This window comes from Harpia harpyja, chromosome 11 (genome assembly GCF_026419915.1).
Source record: "Harpia harpyja isolate bHarHar1 chromosome 11, bHarHar1 primary haplotype, whole genome shotgun sequence".
NCBI classification, from domain to species: domain Eukaryota; kingdom Metazoa; phylum Chordata; class Aves; order Accipitriformes; family Accipitridae; genus Harpia; species Harpia harpyja.
The window spans coordinates 8,970,884-8,991,912 of record NC_068950.1 but is presented as its reverse complement, the minus strand read 5'-3'; positions in this window follow the sequence as shown (position 1 = coordinate 8,991,912).

Genomic DNA, 21,029 nt, shown 5'->3' with positions numbered 1-21,029 from the left:
GGGAAGTGTGGAGATGGTTTATGGCTCCTGTTTTAGGGCAAGGAGATGGTGCAGGTGACCTCTTCAGAGCCCTCACACCCCATTATCTATTCATCATCTATTATAACTCTTCCTTGTTGCACAAAGTTTATCCTACATTTTATCAGGTAGGAGCCTGGTGCACACAAATCAGATCTATGTTCTGGTTTCCTAGAGTTAACTTAGGGAAGCTAAACTTTCCTCCTGGTGTCTAGGTAAAAATCACTCAACTACACTTGCGTACGTGTTGGCATTGTGTAAGTCGATAGTAATGCTCTGTTTGCACGATCCATCAGGAAAAAAAAAATAGCATACCTTTAGCCTGATCCTTTCTGGGTTCTTGGACATGAGGCAAGATGGATAACAGGAAGAACAATCTTCATCATTATAAGACAGATGCCAGCTCTGCGTGTTTTGGCCCTACTCTAGCATTTTCTAAAAATGTCGCTTTCCTTTTTCCCAGAGCCACAGTGTTTTCATAGTGCAAATGGTTGCCAGTGTTAATTTAGTGGTTCCTCAGCCTTACCTGGCATGGCTGTGCTGGGGGATATTGCTGAACTCCAGCATGCCATGTGTAGTGTATGACTTGCTCCTCGCAGCACACAAAAGCAGCTCCTTGAACAAGCAGAAGGGATTAATTAATCTGAGATAAAGAAAGGCGGTTCCTTAACATCCCCCTCCCTCTAAACATCTGTTTTCTGTGGGGCTGGGCAGTGACACTTCATGTGAAACAAATGGGGAAGTGCGCTGGGTAAGGGGATGTTGTTAAGGCTGGGTGAATTACAGTGATGTGGGATTCATGGGTCACATCTGTGTCTCAGCTGTGCACCAAAGGAATGTGTCTTTCTGGTGATGGACAGCATGCCTCATGTACCCTGGAAACCTGTCTCTTAGCTCCCAGTGTGGCATTTTTTGAGCATCGGGGGAGCCGGAGGAGCACCGGACAACAGGATTTTCTAGGGCCAAGTGGAACGGATGTTAAGGCATCTTCCAGTTTAAGTTCTCTCCGTCGGTAGGCGCAGCTTACCTGTGTGAGGTAGTTATAAGGCCTTTCCAGTTTCTTGCAGATAAACACAGTTTTGCTGTGTTTTGCTTGTCATGCAAAGGCCCTATTTCATCTCCGAGGATGCTTGTTCTCCTTGGAGGAGCCATGGTAGTAGCAAAGAATTTTGTCACTTTGCATTATTTCTTCAACAGGAGGCAGTTTTTTTTAGCACAGAACTATTGGTGTTAGGGTGGGAGGTTGAGATTTCTGAGAGTGGGGCTCAGCACACCTTTCTGCCTGGACTGCTGGGTTTGTGGGTGCAGGATAACCCTGACAAGCTTTGTTAGGCACTTCTGGCATGTATCTGACAAACTTCATGCCTCATACAGTGTTCTGGCTGCCTGGCTACTTCTGCTTAGCCATTCCAGCCCCTTTGGCATATAGAGTCCCATGCGTTGTTATTTTCCACAAATATAGTCCAAGATCATTTAGAGGTCCCAAGCCGTCTAGTGACAGTGTCTGCCTGGGTGGCAGCAGCAGGGATAACCAGCAAGCTCTGCACAGAAGCCTTCCCGTCACGCAGGTATGCAGCTGCACTGATGGACTCCAGCTTTTGAGGGCTGATCAGAGGGCATTTTGACTTTCCTTGGTGTTTCTCTTCTGTTTAGCAGAATCTGTTCAAGTCCACCCACTGAGTCAGTTCACCACTGCTTCCAAGGATTTCGGTTTGTGTCTCCACTAGGTGGGACAAAGGACTTGCTTTCAAACTTTGTGTTCGTAACGTTAGTGTAATGCTCTTATGTTTCTAGCGGCTGAGCTGGTGACTGGCTGGATGTGTGCCTGTGTTCATTGTGTCCAGGGCAGACGGGTACTGTGTCTTCCCTGTTGTACCACCTAACCAAGCTGTCTTGTTTTGTTATCCTCCCACAGTTGGAAACAGCTCATGCCTGCTGCTGATCTGCCATGTGCTATAGGCTATGGCACAGCTGGCTGGTCTGCAAGTCTATCCATACACCCTGTTGAGACATATCCCTGCCATCTCTGAGAGAAGAAGACTTTATCCAAGGAGCAACAGCTGTTGGAGTATGGAGAACCTCAGAAGGAGGTGAGTAGATCCCAATTGTGTTTGTGTTGATAGCATGCTCTGCTGTGTTGGCCTTGGTCTCTACTGTGTGGCACTGACACTGTGTCTTCTCAGAGTAATAGTAATATCTGCTTTTTTTGAAGATGATGGTGAAACTCCTGCTGGCTGAGGTGGATGCAGAGTTAGGCTCTCAGAGCTGTAGACTTGGATGTAACTGGCCTCCACTAACTTGGGTGGTGAGGTAACGTCTGGGGAGGCAGAGTGGTATGTGGAAGAATGAGCCATGTGATTCTTGGAGCTGCAGGGGCCAGGAGGTCAATTCAGTGTGTATGTAGGAGTTGATCTAGGATGGGATGTGATTATTCCCTGACCCCAAGCTGGGACCTGTTCTGGGATTTCTGGGACAGGAGGTGGCAATTTAATTCCAGGTCTGGTACTGCAATTGCTGATTTTCCATTTCTCCTTCACTTACGCCCCCTAATTTTGCTTGGGCTGTGTAGACTATAGGTGCCAAGCCTTGTGCAAAGGTGACAGAGTTGTGAGGAGAGCGCTGAGTGAATTGTGGGTGGTCAGTGGGTTGCACGGGTGGGATTAACCCTACTCTGGCAGTTTCCATGCCAGGTGAAAGAACGGTAGGTAACTGTGCAACAGATGCCCAGCCCTGAAGGGTTGGCAGATCGCCTGCACTATGTGGTCCTTCCACAGCATCTCGCTCCCCAACATCCCATCGGAAACTCCATGCTGATTGTCACAACTGTAATGTGTGGACAAAGGCAACCTGTAAGAGTCCTGAGCTGTATGCAGGGGTTACTAGCTCTGTGTGCAGAGCATTGAATACCATTGGGAGTTTCCAGCACTTCCATCTTCTGTTGCAATACCGTTGTTGTTATGGATAGCAATATCTGTACCTGGTAACTCTTTCGTGGCAGTTGCTGTTTCAGAGGCTATTAAGCTTGCAGATGAACAGTTCTTTGTCTAAGTTAGCGCCTAATCTTTCACATGACAATATCTTTACAGCTATACCCATCTGGAGTCTGAGTCAAAATCAGATTCGCTTTCTGTTAAAACTGCAGATTACACTGTGTCAGCAGAGGAGGGGGGAGAGATTTTTGGTAAGATGATGGAGGAGATGTGGATACAAAATGGCAGCATTAAATCTTTGTCAGGGGATCTTAGGAGGGATAATGTCTTGCTACATAAAAAAAACCAAAACAGAGATAATGGACATTTATGTGAAAGCAAATGATACATGATTTTTGAGCATGCTGGAATTTTCCCTGGGTAATGGACTACTTGTTCAGATGTCATCTTTTAAGTTCATTAACTTTGTTCCACCCTCCACTTGGTATTTTAATATATATTCTAAAACATTACTTGCATTATATTTCTATCCCTGTGTTTCAAAATATTGGCTAGGACAGCTTTAGTTACCCTTGTATTATCTCTTGCTTGAGATCTGAGTATTAATATGATTTGGAGGATGAAATACAGGTTCACATATTTTCCATGCTGCTCACTGTAGAGCTAGGAAATTACTAACTTGACACCTTCCGTTTGTCTCTACGTCTTCAGTTGTGTGATGCTCTCTGCCAAACAGGGGTGAGTTATAGACGGGAACTGTTGGGGTTTTAATCTTTGATGCTGCATGCTATAGGCAGAGTTTTCAAAGGGTTCCAATCCTGTATTTCTGATGAGAGTTTTGCTGTTGAAGTAGGGTTGTGCTGGAGAAATACCCCCCCCTCCCCTGGCTGTCCTTAGACCCCTAAGTCTGTCTTTGTCTCCAAATATTCTTTTTTTTCTTCTTTCTTTCTCTCCCTCATGCCCAATGATCCATCCTCCAGTTGTACCCCCTCCCACTCCCTAAAGCAGCCTGCTGGAAAACCACAGCAGTGCTTCTGGAAGGAAATGTCTGTGTTTGCTCTGCCCACGAAACTGTGGGGATGAATAGGTGGGGATGGCACTGGAAGAGCATTAGGCAGTAGAAGATTGCAAACAGCTCCTGAGTGTGAATAATTCCTCCTACCCTTTGTTGTTTCTTTGTCTATCTTGATTATGTTCAGATTACTTAAAAAAAAAAAACCCCAAAACCCCAACCACTCCCAAAATACTGGGTTTTATACTCCCACTTGATCTCTTTGTCACTCATGAATCCTGTTTTTTCTCATTGTGTTTTTTGTTGTCTGTTTTAATTTCTATTAATGTGAAGAATTTCTAAATGGTATAACAAAGTCTTTTCTCTTTTTCTTACATGCCTCTGTTTGTATTGGAAGACAATTTGTAAAATGTGGTGCGAAAATACCCTCATATTTTCTAGTTATGCTGTATCTGTCTTTCACTGTGGTGACCCTCTGACCAAATAATATCCTCAGCCACTTAGATATCCTCATTATAACGATTAGGTTAAGTGCTGAGGACAAAATGTATATACTGTGCCTTAACTTTCTAATCACAATGGAGAGTTTAGATTGGTATTCTCTCTCTTTTTTTTTTTTTTTTTTTAATGATAAGCAATTCACTTTCTTGGATGAGGTAGTTAATTGGTTCTTTATTGTCTATTGCCTCAGCAAAGCTTTTTTTTATTTTTTGGGGTTTTTTTTACTTTTTGTTTGTGAAAAAACCTCTTATCCTCTACTTTTAGTGTTATCTTTTTTGTAGAGAAAATGTGGAAAAAAAATCTACAAAGTGCATGCTTTTTTTGTGGGGATTTTGATCTAAAAATCATTGTTCCAGTGCAATGAAAACTCCCAACAAGCAAGCATGTGTAAATGAATCTGAAACTCCAGCTGAGCTTTGAGTCATGCCTCTAAGTCCTAAGGTGAGGAGAGGGGCCATTGGGGGTTATGTGGGGGAGTCACATTTAAAGAAAAATCCATTGAGACTTTCTATTTGTTTGCCTGCTGGTTTCAAGGACTTCACAGCCACAGAGGTTAGAAACTTATAATTATCCTTTAGTACAGTTGTTATGATTTTCGTGTGATCACTTGCCACCAGCAGCTGAAACTTGGAAAAAGGCTCCTGAAATATTCTAAGACAAGGAAATCATGAGTATTTGGGAATATTGCGTTAGACACCTGAACTTTTATCTCTTTGGAAGTGCTGGGGAACTGCTATTTCATAGATTTGTCTTGGGGTGCCAGATAAGTAAGAGGGCTCAGATATTTGTATACACAGAGTAACTGCAAAACAAGCTGTTTTCTACTAAAATATGAACTACAGGGTCACACTGTATGCTTAGATGTGGGGTATGGTGTGTTGGTTTGTCTAAGAAAAATCTTGTAAGCAGGGGAACCTGCAGTCAGATGAACTGAACATGATCTAATTTTCCTGCAGAGATGGGGAACTGAAGGCAGGCACGGACATGCCAGTTAGTGAGCATGATCCCAGTTTAATGCCTGAATGCCAACCTTGTAACTGGAGGTTGCCAAAAATCCCTCTGATATTCTTTGGGTGGAGGAGGAGGGTTTTCAAGTGTTGAAGTGCTTGTTTGATTGAGAAGGTGATGCTGGGGACACTGGTTCGTTATGGACTGCTGAGGGCAGGAAATGCCAGGGTTGCACTTTCACCTTTTGGAGTCGACTGTTGTTTTCCTTTCTAATCAATTTGAGGCCATCCACATCTACTCCGAGCTGTGGGCTCCAACCCTGAGAAACTTACTCCTTGTGGGTCACTAATTTTGGGGAGGAGGGAGGCCTGACATCTTCCTCCTGGGAGATATGGTGGAAAGGTCATGTGCAAAACAGGGAGAAATATATTTGTTTCTTCTGCCAGGTAGTCATTTGGTGTGTAAGCATGTCTATGCTCATTTAGCATGGGTGCTTATTGATGGTGAACCTAGCCCTTGGAAGTCTATTCCTGCATTAACTTCTTGGAAAGAGTTGCGTATGGGTTTGGGTTCCTGCAAACACAGATGCCATGGAGAAAATATGGGAAAAAAAAAAAAAATCCAAGCCCCGAAAGGATTGCTAAGAGTCTAAGTATTGGTGCTGTGGACGTAATAAGTCCTTGTAACTCAATGAGTTTGTCTTATGACTTGTTGATAAAGTTGTCTTAGAATAAAGTGACGATGGAATTGGTGTAAGACAGGGAAAGTCACTGCATGGTGTTATTTTACAGAGAAATAGTGTAGGATGAAGTGTATTGTAAAACATCAGCGTCCTGGGGCAGGTTTCGAGGAGGACAATGTGTGAGGGGAGTAGGCAGGGAAAGAAGCCTTTGAAGGGACCAAAAGTGTTAGCAGAAGGAGCCTGTGTGGCTGGGCTGCTTGCGGGAGCAGAGCTGCCTGATCATCCTTGTGCCTTGGGCTGGCCCCAAAATGCAGGGGAACCTGATGTCCTTCCACCTCACCGCTGGAGAAGTGTCCCTGTAGCTGTGGGCACGTCTGAGCCTCACAAGGGAGCAGCTATGACATGCAGAGGACCTGCCTGCCTTCCAGCCAGACTGCTTCCTATGTGGTCTCTGTAGGAACTTCTCTTTGCAGATGAAAGCCCGGGGTGGAGAAGCTGGTTTGCAGTCATTCTTAGCCCCACAGGGAGCTATGAACACTTATGTTAGCTGTGCTTACAGCACGTTATTCCTTAGCTCTGCACTTACACAGCACCACTAAGCACCTGCTAATGCTCTGGAGGATTTTTAACCATGCATAGCTTGATTAAATACAAACCAAGCCAGATATGCAAGGAAAATGTGGCTGTAGTCACACAAAATCTGCATGCCTGTAGCTAGATGTGGGTGACCGTAAGTGGGTGTTTTGTACCCAAGCAAGCTCCTGGTGATAACATCACATTTGCTACCTGTGATTGTCATTGTTGGAACTGGGTAGGACAAATGCTCCCTCCAGGCATTAAAAATTTCCTTGCTGCTTTACAGAGATTAAACAAAAGCAAGGGATGTGTTTCCTGATCACAGGCAAGTCCCTCTGATTTACAGCCATGTGGGCAAGAGCAGAGCCACGTACACTTGGAGAGCAATTTATAGAAGGAGCACAATGGCAATGAAACAGCTTTGGACTCTGCAAGGTGCTGATGAAATTCCTCCCTTGCACTCTGTTCCCACTAGGATTGGCTCCCACAGCTACTGCGTAAGTTGTTTGAAAATCCTGCTGGCTTTGTTGAGGTTTAGGACCAGGTATACGCAACGGGCTGGTGGCCCCAGGCTCATAGGGAAAGGGGTTGTTTCACTGGAAATGCTCAGATGCTGGGTTCAGCCTGCCCCTGGGCTCTGCTGAGATGGCAGGTATGGGTGAGGCTGGGCTGGGGATGTTCGTCCCAGGGAACAGGCCATCTGAATTGCATGTGAGGGCCAAGGCAAGAGAAGAGTGTCGTTCTAAGTAAATTGTCAGCCGCCTTTCTGTGTGTCCTCCCCTCGCTCCCGCTTTCTCCTCACCGACATATCAGCGATGTTTATTAAGAGATGACAAGTCTATCAGGCCTCATAAGCAGCCTTTCACAAGGAGGAGATCTTATATCCAGAGAGCATCATCAATCTTGTCTCTGCTCTGCTCTGCTCTTCTGAGCAGCTGATAGCGAACAAGGCTCCATCCTCTTCCCCCCTCCTTCCCACCCCTTCCCCTCTCCTCCCCTCCACCAACCCTCTGCAGCACAGCGGGAGCCAGCGAAAGAGAGATTTGATTTGCATAAAGTGTTTCTGGTAAAGAGACACAAGAAGTAGAGAGAAACCCAGCTTCTCTTGAAATGCAGCGCTGCTCTGGGAAGGCATCCCCCACTGCCTGGATCAGGGGTGGTCCAAGGATGCACAGTGAAATGCACCCCGATCTGCTGCCCAGGCAGCATGCAGCTGAAGACCTGTTAATTCTGGGGGGATCAGCACTAAGCAAGGTCAGCAGTTAGAGGTAGAGACTAGAAAATCCTCCTGCCTACCTGAGGTTCATGCCGTGCCGGTGGGGGCAAGGTTTAGGAACAAGGCTGTGGTCCAGCTGCGCCCTCGTGAGTGTGTATCACTGCTGCCCAAGGAAGGGCCGTGCAGTCCTGCTGTGGCACATCTCTACAGCTCTGCAGTCTCTGCTGAGAGCTACAGCTGTTAACTGGGGATGTGGGCTGGTGCAAAAGGTATGCTGTGCAGAGCAAATGGGTAGAGCAGATGTGCTGTCCTTCAGTATGCAAGAGGAAGGGCCAAATCCAGGAAATAATGTGCAAGGGGTCAGAAATCCCATCTCAGAGCAGGAATCATCACTTTTGTTTCTATTTTACAAAATTCATCCTATCTCATAACTTTTTTTTTGCATGTTCTCCACATTTGACATGTGGTGAGCTGATGTGTTGGAAAACCAAGGTTACTTTTTCTCCCTGAGCAAATTAAGTTTCTAGTTTTCTAGTTCTTTTTTCCTTTCTCCCTGTTCTCTACTTCCTTTTTTTTTTTTTTTCTTTTTTAAATTCCCTTCCTCACCTCTGCTTTTGTCTAAAGACCTTGACTGTTTAGGACTAGATTTTGGGTGCAGATCCAGTCCTGAAAAGTAATGATATGTTAAAAGCCACCCAGTGTCTCTTTGCAGTCTTCCTTCTATGGCTCTGCTTGTACTCACAATGCTTTGGTCTCTGGGGAGAAGACATGGATTTGCTTTTGGGAGCTTGTTAGGTAGCATAGCAGTGAGCTTATTCAACAAAGATTTTTATTCCCTGGTGTTTCCAAGAGTTTTGCAGCAGTGCCTGTGGCAGGGAGAGGGAGCTGAGTGATCTGTGGGGGAGTGGGTTTTAGCCTGTGGCAGCTCTAAGCAGAGCCCGGTATGTCCTCAGCTCCTTGCCTCCTATTGTAGGAGATGGCTACAAAATCACCTTTATCAAATATATATAATCCCCCAACCAAGGATTTAGGCTATCAGGCTTGCAAGTGTGGGACAAATGTTGACACGTTGTAGTTAAAAATGTTGCTAAAACTTGCATATCTGATGTGCTTTCTTTTTTAAACTGAAAACTGTAGACAGTGCCCCAGATATAATCAGGATGCACCTCACCAAGTTTTGCATAGACAGACAGTTTCTGTCTGAAGATGTATCAGAAAAGCTGGCGATTTCAAAGAGTTCCCATTAAAACTTTATGATGAGAAATTGAACACAGACCTCACAGAATATTCAAAGCATTAAAACTAATCCTGTGTGAAATTTCCCACCAATCCCTCTAGGAGGACGTGTACTTCCAGAGGAGGAGGCAGGAGTTTATGCTCCATTTTAAGACTCCTTGAGCACAGCCCTGACCAGGATGGCAGCAGAAGCTGCCTGTGTTAACAGATCCTCATGGGACATGTGGTGGAGAGAAATACGAGGCTTTCTTGGAGGCATTTGAAGTCTGATCTTGCTCCCTTGAGCTCGGTGGGAAATCTGTTAGTACGCATAGCGCAGACTCGAGTGTGGTGAGAGCTGGAGGGTATGGGGACGACTCTGCGGCTTGGCGTATGTACCTGTGTGTTGGCGTTTGGACCCCATACTGCCAAACTAATTTGGCTTGTATTGAAAAAATGGCTGAGATAAGGAATTGGGAAGAGGAGAGGAGGAGGCAGAAAATGGCTTTCAACTAAAAAAAGGCCCGTTAGAAAGGAAATGATTTGCCACGTTAATTATTTAGGCATGAAGGGATGGCAGGACTTGCACTAAGATCCATTTGACTCACTCTGGCGTTCGTGATGGCTCCAGCACTGGGTGTTTTAGTGGAAGGTGGAGGAAACTGTAGAGCAGGGGGCTGTGGGGGTGACTTATTCCCATTCTTTTCTGTCTTTCAAAGGTCATTTGAAGCCCAAGGGTTTATGTCCCTTTCAAAATTCTGTAGCATTATGATTAGGTGTCATTAAACTTGCTGCCTATAATATGCCAACATTACCCTTCTAATGCATACACATTCCCTTCCTGTCCTCTTCCTCGGGAGCAGGGAGCTGAACAGCCTGACATATCTTTCTCCTGTCTCACTCTGCCCTGCGGTCCCTGGATCCACGGGCAGGCAGTGCCAGCACTGTGAGTCAAGGTTTGCTTGCCATGCTATGGAGATGACAACTGATGCCACAGGTTTTGTTTTTGTGAGGTCTGTATTTTCCCAAAGGAAGCTGCTAGTTGATAGTGGACCTTTGGGAGGCAAAGATGCTCGTTCCTGGCTTTGTGGGAAGAGCTACACTTGCTGCAGCCTTGCAGCATCATTTCACTGAGAGGGGTATGCCACATCTCCTGGATGCTGGTTGCTCCATTGTGGCTCAGCCTGGGCCACCAGCCAGAAGGGCAGGTAGCACTGAGGGAAATTATGTATTGCAAGTTCTCCATCACCATTGCGCCTCTGTTTTGGTATTCAAGTGGCTTCACATGCTTCATGTCTCCTCCCCTGGAGTAAATGGGCACAGGGCTTTTCTTACGCCTGTCCAGGACTTGGCTATTTATGTGTCTTTCCCCACTCCTTTGCTATTCAGGATGTTTATTTCCACGGGTCAGGCCCTTGCTAGGAAGGGGCTGAGGTGGCTGGAACAGATCACCTATTGCTGTCTGGGTCTGTAGTTCATGTCCAGCTGGCAGTTTCTCTGTCAAACAGGCTCAGTGGCTCAGCCCCCCCTTTGACAGCAATCCTTCATGGGGGTTTCACAGCCTCCCTGGGCAGGCACGGCCGGTGAGATGGGCAGCAACAGCTTGGGAAAATGGAGCTGGAATTACCTTCCTGTCCCCTGGGACTGGCAGGCCGGCAAAGGTTGCTGCCAGGAGAGGCTGTTAGAGAGGCATGTGGAGGAGACCCCAGCGAGGGCCAATGGGTGGATGGAGACAGAGCTCAAATCACTGATGCTACAAGTCCTTCGGCTGCAGACAGATGGGGTGCGGCTGCGTGTTCGCGTTGCCTTGCTAAAATTGGAGGCCCGAGGTGCATAAGAGTCAGCACTGGAAATATGTTGAAGATACCTGGTGCAAAATTGGGAAAGGGCAAGGCTGGGCTGTGAGCATGGTGGTGGGAAGTGGAGGGTGGGAAGGAAAGAGGTGCAATATGCTTTTTTGGATCTGTGGGCTGTGTGCAGGACATAAACAGGAGTGTTGGTTCGATGCTGAGGCCAGCACTGCAGGGCTTGGTATTGCAAGATGATCTAGCATCTGTCCTTATGGCAACAGCCACCCTCTGGCCAGGGGCTGAGCTGGAGACTTGCTCCTCTTCTAGCTGGAGTGATAACAGGTCAGCATGGGCCAGATGCTGCCCCAAGGCTGGCATATAATACACATGTCCTTGGGCAGAGTTTTGTCTGCCAGTTAAAAACTGTGCTTTACTAGTCCTAAGGCACAGGAGGGGCTATGCCGTGCCAGCCAAGTTGTCTTACCCTACAGACCTTTCAGTCTCCATGCTGCTACACGTTGCTTTCCTTGGCAGCTGCATGGCAAGAGCCCGTCCTGCGCCATGGAAGGAGGCTCTGTGGGCTGCAGGGAGACCCTGCCTCAGGTAGGCACGGTCTGAGGAGCCTGTGCGGCTGCACGGAGACCCCGATTTTTGTGGATAGTTTTGCTCTCTTGAGGCAAAGTGTCTTTTTTTTTTTTTTTTTTTTTTTTTTTTTACCTGGGAAGTACCACTGCTGCAGAAGTTGGTATGGCTTCTAAAGCTGCTCCCCAGCTCATGTGTGGAATCTCACAGTTTTTGTCTTGCTGCCATTAATGAGGAAGAGGTGAGTTTGCTCCATCACTCTCTTAGCTCTAAAACACACATTGACTCAGGAGAAAGCCCCTTCCTGTATTAGAAATGTCACAGTGATGAGCAAGCCAACTTCATGGCTGGCTTTTGCTCAGTCTCTGAAGTTTGAGCACAGCGTTGGGGCTCCGGCTTCAAACACCAGTGTGGCTGCAGTTGTGCTATGGCTGATGGACCCTGCAGCCATTAATGAGCTCGCAGGAGCCCTCCTATTTCCTCCAAAATGCTGTGACTCGCGTCTGACCATGGAGAGGAGCAGCTGCAGCCTCCAGGAGAGCCCGTAATGAGGCCAGGATCTCCAGCACGGGGCCTGCTTTCTGTCAGCTCTTGGAGGAGACCGTGGGTAATTACCTCTCCTGTCTGCTCTTCTCTGCTGCCGGCTTTGCTTCAGGTTCAAACACTCACTGACAGGGAGAAGGGTTTTCAGATACATAATTTAAAATTCTGATGGCATGTTGTCAGGTCAACATGCTGCAACATGGGAAGAGATTTTACATCATAAGGACTCCAGTGTCACTCTTGGCTATGCTGCTTGTCTGGCGCATTTCTACCTGTTTGAAGGGTACATGGTGGGTGGATTTCTGGCTGCCTTTGGATTTCCCTGCAGTGGAGTTATAGCTGTGCATTGTCTCTTCTTGTCAGACCTTTTGAGGTCTGTGGTTGCCTTCTCAGTCTGGTCTTGTGTGGGGGATCATGCAGGGTGCTTGAGTTTATTCTGTATTGGGCTGGATGAGCTGGAAATGGCAGGGACATCTTTGAAGAAAGGTTGAGAGGGAAGAAATCCAGGCTAGAGATCACTATAAATTGATGTAACCCTTCCTTTACCTGATGTTAGCACCTTTACGGTGGGGAAAACGTTTTATAAGGGTTCAATATGATGTTTTATCGGGGTTTTTTTTTGTGTGTGTGTGCACAACCTTGGCTTACAGTTAAATCTGTGCTTTAATTGGCCTCTGTCTACAGCCTGTGCTTCCAGAGTTGGGTAAGGTACCCTTTGTTGTGCAAAGTAGCATCAAGTGTGAAGGGCATTGCCTGGTCTTCAGAGAGAAGGATCCTGGTGGTAATCTCTTCACCTGCCTTTGGTAGGATTGGGAAGGACACTTTGCCCTGTCAACTGAGTCTTGCTCTCCTCAAAGCAGCTCAATTTCCTGGATGTTTTGTGCAACCTTGCTGGAAAACAAGCCTAATCAAATAGCAGGATCTGGCCTTGTTGTGGACTGAGATAATTTTTTCATGTTCTGTGTTGATGGACCAAGGACCTTTCTTTGGGATAACTGTGTCTCCTGGCCTTTCTTCTGGCCTGGAAGGGAGCAGTTTCTGGCTGTCCCAGTGTGACCTGAGCTGAGCAGACCTTGGTAAGGGAATGGCACAGATCTTCTGCAGAGAAGGAACAGCCTTGGTGTAAACAGATGCAGAAGTGGCTGAAACAGATGAGTATTCTAAGCTGGGGGAGTAGGGTGGGTCTCTGCTGCCCATGAGCCAAATGCCAGAGGGAGACAAAGGGAGGAAGTGGTGGGGAAAGGAGAGTGCCAGCCTTTGCATGCCTGAGTGCAAACGTTCTGCTTCTGTCTCAGTGTTTTACCTTGCCTGGTGCCAGCCACCTTCCCTCCTTCTGCATGGTGTGCTGGGCATGCACTGCAGCATCTGTGTCGAGCTGCCTGTCTGACTTGGGTCATCGGGGTGGAAGTCAGGGATGGACAGACGTACACCAGACATGCCTGCACTGGAGCCAGGCTGGCAAGGCAGGCAGCGCTGCAGGCAAAACTGTCTCCAACAGTAAGATCCCTGCACTGTCCCTAGATTTGGGGCTGTGGTTAGGAGTGAGAGCAGGATAGTGTCTCTGCCTGGAGTGAAGTGATACTAAAACCTGATGTTGGAGGGGCAACGCAGCTATAAATCAAACGAATGGGATTTGGGGGTTGGTGTTTAGGTTTGTTAGGGGTGTGTTGTTTTTTGTTTGCGTTTTTTTATTTTTCCCTCCCCCTTCTTGCTTTTCTCCAGGACTGTTACCCTTTCAGCCAGGAGATGGCTCTGGAGCACGCTGTGGAGCTGGGCACAGCTCAGCGTGCAGTAGCCAAAGCGACGGGGAGAATCTGCGACCGTCACCAGTTCACGATGAAAGGCAGATGGCCTTTCTTCTAGCTTCCAGACGGGATGTGTGCGTGTCCTCTGACACACATATGCAGAGGCAGCTTCAATGCATTTCCAAATGCTTCTGACACTGTGTGCTCTGATGCAATGTTTAGGAAGTGGGGAACATGCTTCTGGTGCTGGTAACATAAGCTTGGCTCAGACTGTCCTTTGGGAGCGGGGATGACTCCAAACGCAGCATCATACCAGATGTAGGCTGTTCTCAAGAGCTCCAGCCCTGCAGAGAAAGTTGTTGCGCGAGGCAGCCGTTCTGAGCTATGGAAAAGAGGAGCTGTCTTTGTGCTTGCCACAGTCCCCAGGGAGGACGTAGGACATGAGGGGCAAAGCAGGGAAAGCCTTGACAGAAGAAACACAGAGGAGCAAAACTGCTATCTAGGAAGATATTAGCATCCCAGGCTTTGGAGTCTCTGCCAGAACTTATGCCTGGGACATAGAGGGCTGCCAAGTCTAAATGACTTGCTCTCTGTCATCCTTGGTGTCGTGGTTTAACCCCAGCCAGCAACTAAGCACCACGCAGCCGCTCACTCACTTTGCCCCCACCCAGTGGGATGGGGGAGAGAATCGGGGAGAAAAAAGTCAAACTCGTAGGTTGAGATAAGAACAGTTTAATAGGACAGAAAGGAAGAAAATAACGATGATATTAATAATAAAATGACAATAATAATAATAAAAGAATTGGAATATACAAAACAAGTGATGCACAATGCAATTGCTCACCACTTGCAGACCGATGCCCAGTTAGCTCCTGACCCTGGCCAACTCCCCCCATTTTATATACTGGGCGTGATGTCACATGGTCTGGAATAGCCCTCTGGCCAGTTTGGGTGAGCTATCCTGGCTGTGTCCCCTCCCAACTTCTTGTGCCCCTCCAGTCTTCTTGCTGGCTGGGCATGAGAAGCTGAAAAATCCTTGACTTAGTACTAACACTACTTAGCAACAACCAAAACCATCAGTGTGTTATCAACATTCTTCTCATACTGAATCCGAAACATAACACTATACCAGCTACTAGAAAGAAAATTAACTCTATCCTAGCCAAAATCAGGACACTTGGGCAGCACTATGCAGCCGAGCACCTGACAAATGGAAAACTCTGGGCCTTAGTCCTCCTGTGTGAGGAGAACAAGATCACAGTAGCCTAGGGCTCTCCTCATGGTTGAAGCTTTGGGGTGCCCTGGAAGCAAGGAGTCCCCGCTCTTCCGTTGGTACTGTGGTATGGCTCCTAGTGGTCTCCTCTACGCTGAAGACTGTTGCTTGGGGAGAACTTGGCAAAACAAATCCACAAAACCTACCAGATGCATCTGGGGGCCTGTATCAAGGTGTGTGCCACCCCTGGGTGTGCTTCTGCAAGAAATTTAGAGGAGTTAGCCCTGGAAATCTAATTTACTCTGCACTTTGATCCTCCCTAGGAGCTCAGAGAGGAGCTGGAGGGACCTTTGATTGTGAAAATTGGAATTCACATTTTGAGGAGCAAGAGGGATGTTGAAAGTCAAGCAGGCCAGGGCTCCTCAGAAGACATTTGAGCTGTCTTTAGAGAAGAAACAGGTCTAGAGCTCACCTGGACCAGAGCAGAGATGTGTTCAGTTTGTTTCATGGAAGCACCACCTGGGGTCTGTTTGGAAGGTCAGAAGAACTAGAGATCCTGGTGCTGGTGCAATTGGTTTCCCTCATCCCATGGGGAGAGAGGGCTGTTAAGTGAGAAGCTATGTCCCATGACAAAAGGGAGAAGAATGTTGTGGGGGACATGGAAAGGCCAGAAGGAAGCATGGCAGCTTGAGACTGAGGTGAGCTGGCAAGAGCTGAGCTTTCAAGGATTTTGAAGTCTCTCCTTCCAAAACCTTTTGATTCCAGTGACCTACAACTGTCAAGGCAAATCTTGGTACTTGCTTGCACAGGAAGCAAAATCTCCTGACCTTGTGCTTGGTTAAGTGGGAGGAAATGGTAGACTTTAAGGACGTGTCCCTGACACTCACTTGGCATGGTGGCTGTCCCGTCCCCACAGGGTCTGGCCAACCCAAGTGTGGCAGTTCATGGCTCTCAGTGTGCTGCAGCCTCTGCTTACGCGTGAGATGCTGTCATGGCTTTGTGTGTGTGCTCTGAAGACCTCGTCTCCTCTGACTGATGCTGGGTCAGGACAATGCCTTGGAGGGGTTGCCTTCGCTGGCAGAACAGTTGCTTGTTTGGATGGGGACAAGTTGTGCTCAGCATTGCTGTCAGCTGGTTGTGGGGAACCCTGTGGTGTGGCAACAGTGTCCTTACTCCCAACTGCAATGTCAGGCTGCCGCAATTAGCGGCTGATTTGCGTGTGTGCCCTAGTCATGGGAATGGCCAGAAGGCATTGGGTCTGTGTTAGGTGGCTGTGTCATCAGCAAAGCACAATATGATCCCTCAGGCAAGATGTATGAGTTTGCCTACACTTCTGCAGGCTGAAGAGAACCTGTAGCAAGCAGAGGAGGGCAGAGCATGCTCACTTAAACCACACTCTTATGGAAATGCATAAATACAATGCTATTACTGAAGCAATGGGAGCCTTGCATGCTGGTTCAGAGCTTGTCATGCTGCACACAGAGACCGTCCTGCCCAGGAGAAGGTCTGACAAAGCTTTGTGTCTTTATCTCCAGTGGCCCAGCTGTGCTGTTGGCAGTGCAGGCCAGACATTTGGTCCCCTTTCCAACATCTGGGATTAATGGGGAGCCTTGCACTGTCTTTGTGGGCTTGGAGATAAGTTCAAAATGATTTGCCTGTTGACCTGCAGAAGTCTGTGGCAGGACCAAGGACTGCAGCTGAACCTCAGCCTTCTCTGCTGATTGCCCATCTGCAGCCAGTTGAGTTTGGTTAGGAGCCAGGGCCTGCAAATGGGCCCTGCTGTGAGCTACTATTGTTTACTCTTCATATCCTATTTAGAGAGGCAAAAGTTGAACGAAGAGTAAGGGCTTTAATTCAGCACTAGACTCTCTGCTCTTTACTGACTTGTGCTTTGCCAGTGCTGTGTAGAGTGGAGAGGGAGGGTTGTTCCAGCACCACTGGTCCTAGTCTTCAGTCTGGGAGAAGAGAACACACCCCAATCCCAGGCCCTTGCTTGCCAAATAAGTTGGATCTAGAATTATAGCTGGTTTGTTTTTCATTGAGGTCTATAGGGTGAGATCTACCTCTGCAGTCTGAGATAAGTTGCAAGTATTGAACTGAAAAATCCAACCTTTTTGCCATATTTCAAAGTCTGCAGTGAAGACTGTCTGATTTCTGCTGGTCGATGACTTCTTTTGGAACTAGAGAGAAGGAGAAGAGATTCCCCAGGCTCCATGTGAGGTGCAACTGTAATTCAGTCTGGGTTGCTGGATGCAGAGTCCATTGTGGGCTATTGGAGGAATATGTGCTCTGCTAGGGTTAAATGCTTACATGAAATCAATAGAAGTTTTATTGCCACCACGTGATTTCAGCTGGAAGTCTGCCACCCGTAATAGAAGCTGTGTTAGGTCTCCCCCCTCCAACTACAGGACAGATATATTAGTCTAGACAACTGAAAAATAGTGGTATATTGGGAGGCTGCGTTTTCATTATGTAAATGGAGCTCTACAGGAGGATTAATTGATTATTCAGTTACTGTGGATCTGTCTTGGATGTCCTGGCGAGATGAGAGAACCTGATGGAAGCTCTCCAGTGATGCTATATGGTAGTACAAAGGAGACCTTGAGCATCCCCTGCTCCCCTCCAGACAATGCACAGCATGGGCATGTTGCATGTTGCTCTCCTTACAAGGGGACTTGCTTCCCAGAATGGTGTAGGTGTCTTCACGCTTTATGACTGGTGACTATATCCTGGTACAGGCAACAAAGGCTTGCAAGTGATAGCCAGAAACAACCTATTTCAGTCTACAGCCATGCTGTATGGAGGGACTTACCTGTTGACTAGGTCTTGCTGATGGCAGCTGGAGACCATCCAGAAGGCCCATGAGGAAATGCATTGCTGCAAGTGCTGGGAGTCGTATGAAATAAATCCGCTTCTGGAGATTGGCTCCTAGCTGAAAAGCAAGTGTAATGTATTGTCTTAGCCTCAGCCCAGCAGGTGAGCAATACAGAAACAGAAGGGCAATAATTTGGAAAGATCAGTCGGGGGAAGGAGGGCACCATGATGGGGACAGGCCTGAAGATGTATTTCATGGGCAGCCTGAGAGCTCGTAAGAGGCAGTCTAGTGGACAATGTGATGCTGCAGGTGAATGTAGTACCATTTAGGCATCAAGGTCGGTGTCCACAGCTGACTATTTTGGAGCAGGGATCAGCTGCTAATAGGAACGGCTACTGAGTAAATGGTGGTGCTGTTCTGCTCTCCTTTCTGCATTGCATCCATACGTGGCATTTTGAAGCAAAGAAAAGGATAGCTTTCTTGTATCCATGCTGAGGTCTCCACTGCTGTCTGCATCAGGCGGGGTGTCCAGGTGTGGGGACAGCTCTGCTCTCTCCCTGTGGCCCTGAAGGGTAGAGTCTTTTTGTAGGTAAGCAAACAGGGCTACCACATCTTTGTAACTGGCTATGTGCCTTCTGGCCAGGATAACACATTATAGCACAGAGACTATTTTCTGAATCGGAAATACCTGTAGTGCCCTTCACAGTGGTGGGAAATAGATCTGCACAGTCTGTTGGACTCAGGTTGCTGGAGGAAGAAAGGACAGGTGTGGTGAGATGGATGCACTCACTTTCTGCTGTCCTGCTGCATGGAATATAATTGCTTTATTGTTCTCTGTTCTTCCAAAACCATTTCGATGCTGTTGTCCAGATCAAATTTTGTGAAGAACATTTTAAAACAAATCTTAGCCTTTGGCCTGAAATACATCACCTGTGGAAAGTTTTACAAACAAACCTGACGTTTGGAGACTGGGTGTGGAAAAGCTGTGATATTGGACAAATGGAAATTTAGATCCTGTTTATGGGTAAGTGCAGATACTGGAACTGAGGGCAAATGTATCACCAGATTTGGATGGGAAACAACTCTTTGGGAGTTGAAAAGATTCTAGTGTTGAAAGTACAGTGTTTTCAGGAAGGCCTGCTTATGCTGGTGAAAGAGGAAAACTTGCCTCTATTTCCATGCCTGTAAATTGGGGAAAAAAAAAAATTAAAATTCAGCTATTTCATTAAGTGTAACATACTATTCCAGAAAGTTTGCAGAGCATTTTGCACTCCTGCTGAGAACAGGACAAGAAACTTTCTGGAGACCAAAGTAAGGACCACGAGTGATGAGATCCTTCTTTTTCTATGAGAAGAGAATAAACTATGGTCAACTACCCCCTTCTCATGGGCGACAGAAGTACGCTAGGCTACTGTTGTAACAGATGTGAGACAGCTTTTTACATGCATGTCCTGATGTTGTGAAGCCAACAGAGGAGACTAATTGTTAGACTGGCAGGTCTTTAGGGCAAGGCTTCCACTGAAGTTGGAATTTATCTTATTTATTTCATTTATACCTGCTGCTGCTTGGTTCAGTATTGGCTGTGTAAAGGCAGTTCAGTACATGCTCTGTGTTGCTGGCATGTCTTGTACATCACTAGGTGTCTTTGCTTTTTTTTTTGAAGTCGCCAAGCACCAGCAATTTAAGTGCAGTGCAAAACTCTGCAGACATGAGGCTTGTTTGTAAGACAGAGATGCATTTCCACATCCTGTCTCATGGATTCCCGAACAAAGATGTTTACAGGAAAAAAAAAAAAGCATTAATGCTATACTAGGAGGGGGGAAGCATAATGTATTCTTCAAATGTTTGTATGTCAGCAAAATGCCTGCAAACCATTCAATAGATTAATCCTGTAGCTGGCCTAAAAGGAATGGATTTCTAGCCATAACTGAGATTGGGAAGAATTGATTTCCATGTTCTTGTTGACTGAATAAGATAAAAACAACTGCCGTGGCACTCATTACTGAGCCAAGAATTCAGATCTCTGCTGCCGAACTGCAGAGTTGGGTTGAATACTAGAACCAGCACAGCCTAAGGACTGATGAAAAGGCACTTTTCAGGAACCAAATCTTAAACCTTTTCCATTGTGGAAATGAGTCATGTAGCAGAGCATGGCTGCTAAAATACCTGGTGACTTTGTATAGACGTATGGCTGGATGCTTTGGTCTTTCAGTCAGAACTATGAAGGCACTTCTGGTAATCAAAAATGTGAGAATGGGGAGAGGGCCTTGGCTAATCTTTCTACATCAGAGAGCTGCTGCTAGAGATGACGCATCCTCCACCTGGAGCCTGGCTGTTAATGTGAGCTCTTGAACAATGTCTTAAACTCTTTGGGATAACTACCGCTCTTTGGTACTCAGTGGTCCATCACGTCTGGATTTGGAAGAGGGAAATAGTGGCTGGTGTGTGTTACTGGTGAAAGTGCTAGAGTGTATACCATCCAGTGGACTTCTCTGAAGCTGTTCCCTCTAGCTCTAGATATACAAATTTCATTTCAAAACAAGAAATTTTAAATGTGTTCAGGTTTCAGGGATGATATATGCTAGTTTTACAACCAAGTAGCTCTTAGTAAGGGGAATAATGAGCTTATGCCATGACTGGGTTGGCAATGCTCATTGTTTTCCCCGACTCTGACAAAAGACAGTAGAAAAGATGGGAGAAAATACTGGCTAGGACAGGAGCTGACATCTGCATGTGGGACAGCCATGACACTCCCTCCAGACCCATCCATGTTCCCCACGCATGGGGAGTTGCTGGCTGTGCTGGCCTGGTCTTTCCCAAGTTCTCCCAGGCTGGATGGGCTGCATGCTCCTGCTGGGGTGCTGTGTAGGAGAGCTGACCTCCAGCTTGGGGAGAGATGTGGGCAACCATGGTGCCCGGATGGCTCTGGTTCAGCGGGATGCAACTGATATCATCACATGAAGGAACTCCTGTACTTGGGAGAAGCGCAAAGCCCTGCAGTACAAGAGATGCCACCTCGGAAATACTTTGCATCTTCTCTTTTGTTCACCCCGAATGAGCAATGAACAGGATCTTTTCAATTAAGCCTAGTATCCAGTGCATCAGTTTTGATTAGCAGTCTCCAAACACGGCCAGGGAATAGGACAACATGTTCAGCTTGGCCTAATTATTTTTCCCATTTCTGTCTTGTTTTTAGTACAGTTGGAACAATCTATAAAAATCAGCCCAACCACCTCTTCAAAT